This window comes from Harpegnathos saltator, unplaced genomic scaffold (assembly GCF_003227715.2).
Source record: "Harpegnathos saltator strain DR-91 unplaced genomic scaffold, Hsal_v8.6 scaffold285, whole genome shotgun sequence".
Classification (NCBI taxonomy): Eukaryota; Metazoa; Arthropoda; class Insecta; order Hymenoptera; family Formicidae; genus Harpegnathos; species Harpegnathos saltator.
Window position 1 is genome coordinate 571449 of NW_020230078.1, and position 10645 is coordinate 582093.

Consider the following 10645-nt stretch of genomic DNA (forward strand, 5'->3'; position numbering starts at 1 on the left):
CGGCGCGTCGACGAAAGGAATCGCGCGAGAGGGAGAACAGGGAGAGAGAGAGAGAGAGCGTGCGATTTTAATAAATTCGTTAATTAGGGGGACGGGAACGCGACTGATTCGGCTTTTGTGCCCCACGATCCTTCCCATCCGATCGTGCGCGCAGGATCGTCGCGGTCGGTCGGTCGGTCGGTCGGCGCGTCGCACTGAGCGACGCTTCTTCTTATCCTCCTTCTTTTGTTTTCTATTATTTCGATTAGAGCGCGCGTCAGACAGCGAGATTGCTAATTGGCAGCGGCGCGGCGCGAGGTGACTCTAAGTCGCCCCGTGCAACTCTCACGCGCCGCGCCGAGACAGTTTTGGCCGGCGGTTTTTCTATCCGGACACTTTATGAGAGAGCGCACCACAGCGCTTCACGGTGCAGTTTCGTTTATTGCGCGGAATTTCAAATTGGCGCAAAATGCGCGCGATATTAAATAGTAATATTGGCATCGTCGATGACGGCGTGACGCAAGGATAGCGCTTCGATCGTCGTTGTCGACGTGCCGGCAAATAAAATTAATTGTAAACGCGCGCTACGCTGCGGAAGATTTTTGTTTTCTGCGCCGATCGCGCGCGCGCGCGGCGCGCGCGCGCTACGACGCGCTCCTGTTTCGCCCGCCGCGAGTGAAATTTATCTCGCCAAAGTCTAGGCGAGCGTTTGAATTTAACAAAAGTGCATCGCACCGAGAAACCCGATATCTTACGGGTAACGCGATATAACCCTTCGAAATTATCGTTAATTGATTCCCGCGGGCATCGCTCGCACAGACGCGCCGGCATTTTGCGCTAACGCGGCGTGTCGCGGGTCATCGTGCATCATTTATCCGCTACATTTCGCGCCTACATTTCGTTTATTTTCGGCAAATGGGTGCCATTATATCAGAAGATATTGTTAAAAGCGCATCGACACGAAAATGCGAAGTATATTTCGGCGGGTCGTTGTATATTCCGCGTACCGCCTGCGTATCCGGCAGAATTTCCCAAAAAGAATCGTAGCGCACTTCCGGACACGATGCTGCGCAAGTGCGTATTCATTACCGAAAAATTACAACGATGCCGCCGGGAATAACAGCGCTTCTCCTCGCGCCCCCCGCCCCGACGCCCCTTCCGCGCGCAGGATCCCGCGAGTGCTAACCATTGCAGCGCCGTGCTGGATGGAAGGAAATGGAAGGTAGGGAAAGATAGGAAATAGGTCTGCATCTATATCGGAAGAAACGCGGGCAAGATTGAGTCACGATCAAGCAAAAATGCATTTTGCATTCCCCCCATCGCTCGACGATGGACTGTATCCTTCGCAGCCAGCCTTCCACGTTAGATTGTATTCAGAATGCCCGATCGCGTGTATGACTGGGGATTATTGTTATTCTACGTGCGCCCGCCGGCCGTGCGCGCAGCTCTTTACAAATGTGATGTGTGTTCTACCGCGCGGTAACCCGACAAACTGCTAACGATCCCCGCTCGCGCAAAAATACTCGAGAGCAATAATAATAATAACGCGGGCAAGTAGCTGTGCGCGAAGCGGCCTGATTATCAGCTAAGCATCAATTGATATTTCTCGTATTAGCGCACGTACACACACGACGTTTCCCCATGGCCGGCGAGGGAGGCCACGAGGGAGGCGTTGCGTCGCCGCTCTGCCGTTGCCGCCGTGATCGGCCGTAATTGTGTTATAATGCACGTGTATCAGGCATCGACGGGCGCACTTTGTTGTCAGCTAGCGAGACAACCGAGTTCGTCTAGGTGTTGCGGCCCCCCTCCCGCGCGCGCAGTGAGGCCTCGCGCGCAATTAGCCTCGGCGATCGGCGCTCGTCACATGGAGGGATTCTCACGTGGCAGTCGGTCAGGGCCGTGGAGCACGCGTGGAGCACGCCGACAAAAGGGGGATGCCGCGATGGAAAACGAAAGAGCGATATCTGTCGGACGATCGGACGCCGGGCTTGACGGGGGGTGTCCGCGCGCGCGGAAAGCGCGGACGTCCGTCCGCCGGTTTGAGGGCGAGGGAGGGCCGCGGGTCGATGATACAGAGGGGTGAGAGTGCAGTTTACCTATAACCCATAAATCGACCCCACTTTTCTATTAAGAGACGCACGATTGACTTGCGTTGGTCGGGCTTCCTTCTCCGTCCTTCCCCTTCGTCACCGCACCGAGTCGCCGATATCGCCGATGCGTCTCTCTCTCTCTCTCTCTCTCTCTCTCTCTCTCTCTCTCTCTCTCTCTCTCTCTCTCTCTCTCCCCCTTTCTCTTTTTCCGCTCTTCTTTTTCCGCTCTTCTTCCCACTTTTCGAGCCCCCGCTACAACCCCGTACCGGTACCGACACCCTGTGCTCCCTTCCCCTAATCAAGCTGCCGCTGGTGCTCCTCTCGCGCGCACCTCTACCACGTACGTCTCCATCCCCACCGTGGCCGTTGCATCCTGCGCAAACCTCGTTCAATCCCCTACCAACCTGTTCGTCGTCGAGCTTTTTTCCGTGCGCGCGGAGGAGCTCGGAAACACGGCCAGCGCCGTATCGACGAGAGGTCAAAGAATCGCGATCCTTCTTCCCTCCGTCGCGTCGCGTCGCGTCGCGTCGCGTCGCGTCGTATCACCGCGACCGCGACCGCGCCACGTCGGCCGATTCTCCGACGTTCGTCGCGTTTCTTTATTCGACCGCGATTACATCGACGGGCTAAATAGACCGGACGGGAAGGGTCCGGGATTTGCGGAGGCCGCGCCGCGTCATTTCGCGACGACGGCAGCTTTCTTTTAATCTCTTTAACGCTGCGCGCTAACGCAATCGTGGAGCTTAAAGCGGTAACAAACCGAGCCACGCGGCTCCTGCCGCTCGTGGCTGCATAAGAGGTTTTTTTAACTTGTATTTTTTATCAAACTCGCCGCCCACCCGCCTCCCCTCCCCATCCCAGTCGAAAGAGAATTCGCGCTTTCAGGCATAGCACGTTCGAGAAGATACTCGAAAGACATATAGAGAGAAAGAGAGTTAGAGAGAGAAAGAGAGAGAGAGGAGAGAGAGAGAGAGAGAGAGAGGGGGGCACGACGCGAGGAGAGATAATAATGAATATCATTGCAGAGCCTTCTTCGCTCGCTCGCGCCTGTCAGAATTTGTCTCGTGTTGCTGTTTTAATCTCAAGTGATCTCGCTGTGTAAAATTACCTTTAACGAAACGGATAACGCGCGCGCAGGGTGAGCGAGGAGCTGCTCTTTGGAGCTCGAGTCTTCAACAAATCCCGCCTGCCAGGATCCGTGGTAAAGGGACCGGCGTGGTAAAATGGAACGAGGCCTCGCGTGGAGCTGTACGATGTAACAGCTCGCCGTACCTTGCTCAGCCGGGCGATTTGCATGGCGCGGCTAGCTTCGGAAAATTCGGTTTCCCCTTATCTCACGGGATTATAACTTCTTGACGTTTGGATAAGCCCGGGACGTTTTGAAAGCCGGATACAATGGATGCAACGCGCGTTGTTCGCCCATGGATGGACAGCGGGAATCGGGATGGAAATCCAGATGTAATTACCAATCCACGGGCATAATCATCGAGGCTTCACGTATTAGCCCTTTAAATTTCGTCAAATCATGCTGCCGGGGTTTGGGAGGGGGAGGGGGGCAGCGGGAGGCGGAGGTGGGCGCGGGCGGGAGAAAGAGATAAACGATCGCTCATACGGTTCTGTAATTCAGGGAGTTATGAGCGTTTGTACAGAGCGATGCAAATCGGACTGCTCTTGATAAATCTAGTTAGTTTCGCTAGTCGCTGATAAACATAATTAAAGTGTAATCTTCGCCATAAAGCAAGAGAGAGAGAGAGAGAGAGAGAGAGAGAGAGAGAGAGAGAGAGAGAGAGAGAGAGACAGAGAGAGGGGGAGAGAGAGAGACAGAGAGAGGGGGAGAGAGAGGGGGGGGTAGAGAGAGAGGGAGAGAAAGCGAGAGAGGAAGGGTGAGAGGGGAGCATGCGCGCCGATGAGAGCGGATATCTTCTGATATCGACGCGTGCGGTTATCCGTCGCGATATCCGTCGGTGATATCTTGTCAATCCACGTCGTGCTTAATATCGTAATTCATATCTCGCTTATCAATTCCTTTCGCGCCGCACTTCCCAATGGTGGAAAAAGGACGTTCGCGGGCGTTTGACAGCGCGGACCGCGCTTCTTGGCCAATAATTTATTGTACTCGTCATTACGATGCATTATGTAATGTACCGCCGAATAATTAAGAGAAAATTAATAATTTATACACGGCTCTACATGAATACGTAGTCATCCCGTATAATATCGTCTTTTATGCGCATTATATTATTGTTTTGCACGCTAGCTTGTATCCCGATTACATTAAATCCGCAGGACGCGGTGACGCCCGGCACGAAATTACGTCTACGAGCCGGCTCGTGAGACGCGCTGTTTCGCGTCTTCGAGACCTTCGGCTCTGCGTCGCGGCAGGGCGTCGCGGATAACGTCTGTGTCCGAATCGATGAGCGACGATCTCGCTCGACAATTCAAGCGACAACCTCATCGGAAATATTCCGACGCGACTCTCCACGATCACACCTGCTCGAGCAGATTCGCTCGAGGCTTCTCGTAGCAGACCGCCGAAGTCATGAGTCGAACGCATCCGACGATAAGTCAGCATTGTCCTCGCCGAGTGTATATCGCGGATCACACGAATCAATGAGAACATTCCAATTCGCAGGAGAGAATCGCGCGCGCGGAGGCTACGGATTTAAAGCGTGGCGGACGCGCCCCGCCAACTTGATGCGTGCTTTATCGAGCGCATTATGCATTACGGCTTGTGTACACGCGTATCGATACGTCGACTAAATGCCGATTATACTTGACTAATGCGTAACCTTGGTACATCCGCATTAGTCACGGGCGACCGCGCTAAAATGTCGTAATCCGTTTAAAGCGGTCAGTAGTAAGTTCGGCGTGTGCCATCGATCGGCGGCGGCAGTATCGGAATCGTTGCATGCCACTGCTCGCGATATTAGCCGCCGACGCTCGATCGCGAGGAAATGAGAAGATCGACCGCTCGCTCCCTCTCGCACTCTCGCCGCTCTCGCATGAGGAATCGGTTCGATCGAAGGCGCGCGTGTGCACGCACGCACGCACGCACGTCCCGCGCAACACACACCGGTGATAAACACACGAGTGATATCCGCGGCAACGTAAGGGAGCCGAGAAATGGCGCTGTGTCTAAACAGCGTAAGGCAGTAAACCGATCGGTAATAACCCCGGCGCGTCTCATTAAACATCAGGCATAATCGATCGCCAAACAACGGCCGTGTAAACAGGCGCGGGCCAAAGACGGGCGCATACATTACGCACCTCAAGTACCATATATAGCGCCGTACGAACCGTATCGCGCGCCGTAGCCACGGGGACTGGCGGGGCAGGAGGGAGGTTCGAGGGACCTCTTAAAATACACCCCTGGGGTGAAGCCGAGGAGAGCCGCGAGCGAACGCGCGAGCGACGGAGACGGCGGATGTCGGATCGACGTCGACGTCGACGTCGAGGGCGGCCGCCTAGTTGGAGGTGGTAGGCGAGGGTGCGCGCGAGGGGTGGTCAGGACGAGAAAAAAAAAACCGAGGAACGGGGAGAGGAAAAAGTGCACGGACGGGAGGGGTGACGCGGCGGGGACGGGGCGGGCGGAGGAGGTGAGGGTGCGCGAAAAAGAGGGTTGAAGCGCGAGGGAAACCGGCGAAAAAGACGCGGGGGTCGCGGGAAAGGGCGCCGCCCCAGCGACGAATTTTCGGGCACGCGGCCATTGTGGCGCGGGGGCGTGGCCGCGCAGACGCTCGAAAAGAAAAATCGACGCGGTCCGCGGGGGTGAAAAGCAGCGCGCGCGCCGCGACGGTGGCCCGGCAGAAAAAAAAGAGAACGACTGACTAAGAGGGCCAGAAAGAGGGAGGAAAATGCGCGCGGCTGCCGGAACGGTCGAAGAGGGCGACGCTGCGCTGCGGCGCGGCGAGTCGCGCAACCCTCTCTCGCGAAAATCATCCCCTCTCATTCCCGGTCTCGTTCCCGACGCTCGACGACGCCGCTCTCCCGCTCAGCCTCGCTCTCGCTCTCGCTCCATCTCCACCCGTGTCCCTCTTCGCGCCCTTTTTCCACCCGCGACCGACGTTCTCCGTCTCGTTTCTGCCCCGTGCCTTTCGCGCGTGCCTCCGTTTCCCCTTTCGTCACGGTAACCACCCCTTTGGTGCTCCTCACACGAGTCCTCTCCTCCTCCGCGTCGCCGGCTGGAGTACCGGAACAGGAGCGTCGGCGCGAAGGGGCACGGAGGGAAAAAGGGATTAGCGAGAAAGAGGAAGTGGTGAGGAGCGCGCGCGCGGGGGAGCCGCGGCAACGGCGGGACTGGCTGTAGGAGTACGGAGAGAGCGAGCAGCATCAAAATTATTTTCCAGCGGGCACCACCGACGGCGCGGTACCACCCCGAAATTTCAGCCCTTTAATTTCAGATGGTATGATAATTCGCGGCGATATTTCACACGAGTCTGGAACCTGGCTCAACGTGGATTTTATTGCGGCTGTAAGAGGGCGGGGCGCGGAGGGGCAAAGGCGGGAGGAGGGCCGCGCACGGCACGAAAATTTCTCGGAATTACCAAAAAGGCACCACGGGAAGAGGCGCTCGGTGAAGTTGTTAATTAATCTAGGCGTCTGGACGCCCCGTGTGCGCGGTCGAGCGATCTCGCACTATGTCAAATTGAATACGTCTTTTCGAGCGTCGCTTTTTCGGACGTCGCAGATCACGGGGCCACGCGTGAGGAATTCGTCTTCGTGGCGTCATTTTGCCGACGTACGCGGTGCTCGTCCGCGGATGTGCCATCCCCGTGCCAATCGCGATTGCAAATTCACGAGAAAGAGAATGGACGACGAATGGAAAGGAAATAATCGGCTCTAGACGATATAGAGTATATTGGTTAATGCAAAATGTCTGTCGAGAATCATGCCGGCGAACGGTCGAAATTTTGTCATTCTTCAACCGCTGTGCGACGTAAAAGCGGTTACCGAACAATGTTGCAACGATTCACGCAGAATATTAGTATGTAACGCGAACAATAATTTGACTGTTATACCTGCTTTATAATTATTAGATCTTGCGGCGATTATTCATGATTTCATTTGAAATTCATCGTAATAGTAACAATAGCAAAATCTGCTAAAAGGCTTTGCAGTGGCATACTATTATAATAATTCGCATACAGTAATTAAAGTTGCAGCAAATGTAGTTATGGCTTTGTCGAGACACGCGACAGTCCGATCAATGCTCGTATTTCGCTTTTTATTTCGGCATCGACACTAAATCGGCCACGGTCACGTTATTTCTTCAAGAATCGCTGCGATATTTCCACGGTAATCATTGCGTTGCGATAAAAATACAACGCGAGACACAATATGCGCGCGAGAGCTGTGTAATTAAAAACATGAATTGCATTAAAATTAATTAAAACACAGAAGTAATTAATATCGGTTCCGCGAAGATACGAAGACACGAGCGAACGAATAAATGAGTAGTTATTACGCTTCAGGACAGTTTTCTCCAAACGTTATTTGCCGGAACTTGGTTGTGCTGCAAAAGGAAAATAAGGGTTTTACGAGAAAAGCGATCTCTCTCTCTCTCTCTCTCTCTCTCTCTCTCTCGTATTACGTTATTTGCTTATTGTTACCATTATTTGTAATCTACTCTTTTTCTGCTTTACATAAAAACGCGCAATTATACGAAAAGACAATTCCCGCAACTTTTTATTGATCCTTTTTATCCGATTTTAAAGGCCGCCGCGGTCAGTTTTAAGTAAAAAGTATTACCGTAAAGTTAGAAGGATTACACAGGCGGAGAATCGTCCGTTCGCATAGTTTAAAATTTCTCCTCAGAAATATTAAAGGGCAGAGGCGTCGTAACTCTTTTTGGTCGTGCTTTCTTGCACTTTACGCGGGTAAAGTGTAACAAGTGTGTGTTCGTGCTCTTTTCAGAAGGAGAAAAAATAAATGGTAAAAAGGCGAAGGTAACGGAAGGAACTCGTACGGAGTCGGAGAGAAGGAGAAAGAAACGGCGGAGAGAGGAGGATCGAGCGGACCCGCGTGTTTTAAAAGGCGTTCCTTCGAGATAATCTCAGAGTCAGAGCCGCGATGCCTAACCCTGGACGAGCTATAGGCGACCGCGCAAATGGGCTAAATACCCCCTCGCGTGTTTCAACGTCCATGGGGATGTCGTGGGCGCCGTTTGTCGGCTGGGCGAGGCAAGGTGGCGGGAAGGGATCGGCGTGCCGAGAAGCACCCAGGACTTTATCCTCAACAGTGCAAAACGGCGCAATTTCGTTTTCGGGGGAGAACGAAGGTACGTAGCGGCGAGTTGGCCGCTCGAGGACGGGCGTAGGGTCGCGCGGGCGAAGAAAAGGAGGGGGGCCGGTGGAGAAGGATCCTGGGTCCGCGGAAGGAGCGAGCGAGAGAGGCGGCAATTTTTTAAAATTAAGGCTGTTAAACCTAATCTCCAGGTGTGCGAACGCAAGCGCGTAGAAGTCGTAAAAATTCTCGTGTGCCGTATCTGCCGCTGCGCAACCCTCTCTCACCCTCTCGCCCACCCACCCCCTTTCACCCTTTCTCTCTCTCTCTCCCTCTCTCTCTCTCTCTCTCCCTCTCTCTCTCTCTCTCTCTCTCTCTCTCTCTCTCTCTCTCTCTCACCGTCCCTCCCTCTTCCCCGCTCTTCCCGCTCCTGCTTTTTCACGCACTCTCCCTGTGCCTTTCGAGAGACGTCGCCCGCGCCGCGCCCCTGGCGTCCCTTGTCGGTGGTTAAATTGCCGCACGAAACGTTCTTAATGTCCAACCACGGCGACCTCCGTCCGTCTCTCTTTTCCTCTCTATCTATTTCTCCCTCTTGGCCACCACCCCGGCCCACCACCGCGTTCCCTCTTTCTCTCTCTCTCTCTCTCTCTCTCTCTTTCTCTCCACAACTATTTCTCTTTCTCGTCGCAGTCCGTCCCGTCGGTCTTTCTCTCGTTTCGTACTTTTGCAGACCTCTCTCCTGCCTTTTTCTCCTCCTCATCCTCCTCCCCCCTATCCCACCCTCCTCTACCCGCTGCCCGCCTCGCGGTCTGTTTTCCGAGGGTCGCTTTTCCCTCTTTTGTTTTTCCGCGGGGCTCCCACCGCCCGTCTCCGTCGCGGACGCGCGAACGACCGCGATGGTGGCCGCGACGCTCGCCACCGTGCGCGGAAGAAGCGCTGAATGTCGGATTACGAGCGGCTGCGACGCGATAAACGCACGAATTATGCTCAATATCGCCGCTTATCCGGCAGCGGAGCACCGTCGCTCGCCGCCGCCGCCGCCGCCCGCGCAGTCATCGCCACCGGAGCGAGCTTCCTGGTCGAGAATGCGCGCATAAAACGATCGCGAGCTTCAAATTCTTCACGCTTATTGAAGCGATTAACGGCCATAGACGCACCGCAGCGCATCCGGTCCAATCGCGAGATATTTCTGCTCGTTACGGAAAGATTACGAGCAAGCTGCCGCAAATAATCCTCAAGGATCGGATATGTTTGCGTGAGCTGGGAATAAAACGAAACAGCACAAAGGAGGAGAAAACAAATATCGGGCCGATCTCGTTGCGCGTGTTGAAACGTCAAGTGCGCTTTACACCTTTCCCTTTTATGTATCGCGATTATGATATTTCCCGCTGGTAAATATTAAGGCGCGAACAAGTCGTTTCGTTCGCGCAAAAAAGAAGGGGTTGGGGGAAGGGGGCGAGCGAGAGTAAGAGAGAGGCCGATGGGTGGAGGGAGAGGCGAGGGAGAGGGAGAGAGAGGGGCAGAGGATGAGAAAGAAAGAGAGAGAGAGAGAGAGAGAGAGAGAGAGAGAAAAAAAGAGGAGTGGTATGCGTGTTGCCGGATTAATTCGAAACGTGTTGCGATGCGCTGGAGCAACGCGCGCGCGCGAGCGGCGCAGTCGACTCGGCAAACTCGATAAATTAGCGATATTACGATACGATATACGTATAGGAGCGACCTTTGAAACAGCGCTGTCTGCAAATCCTGGTGGCGTTTGCTTTCATCAAACGATCGCGGCAAGGCGTTATTGACTTCGAGCTGCGGCAATTATCGTTCGATTGCGAGCGTTGCGCGCGGATATTGTGAAGCGTCGCCACGATTGCGGCGTTTCCTCGAAGCCTAACGCGCGCGCGCATTGTTTTGTGCGTGTAATTTTTTTTCTCGAGTAAAACTACTTTCCCCTATATCTCTCTCTCTCTCTCTCTCTCTCTCTCTCTCTCTCTTTCATGTCCTCTCTCTCTCGCCATTATGCATCATGCTTCCAGCGCAGCTTGTAGCACCTAGAATGGTTTTTCGCTGCTACTATCGCGCTACTATAGCCTCACCATTACCGATCGACTGAGGATTGACGGACGCCGGTCCGGCATCGAACGAAATCCGCGAATATCCGACGCGAGTGGTCAGTGCAGTTTTCGCTTCGCGCGCCACGGTGATACGGGCGAAGCGCACTTTTAAATCAACGAGGTCGCTCGAGAGAACATGGGAGGGAATAAGTAGATCGTAGATCGGCGGAACGCGCGTATCCGCTTGTGTTCTTACGTTGCGCGCGGAATTTCGCTCCGACCGATCGGCCGAGAATCGGCCGAACGACCGGC

General features: G+C 54.4%; 1 pseudogene; it reads left to right on the forward strand.

Annotated features, from left to right (window-relative positions):
- The first annotated feature begins 8210 nt into the window (after nucleotides 1-8210).
- On the forward strand, nucleotides 8211-8902 carry LOC112588758 (uncharacterized; annotated as a pseudogene).
- The last annotated feature ends 1743 nt before the right edge of the window (nucleotides 8903-10645 follow it).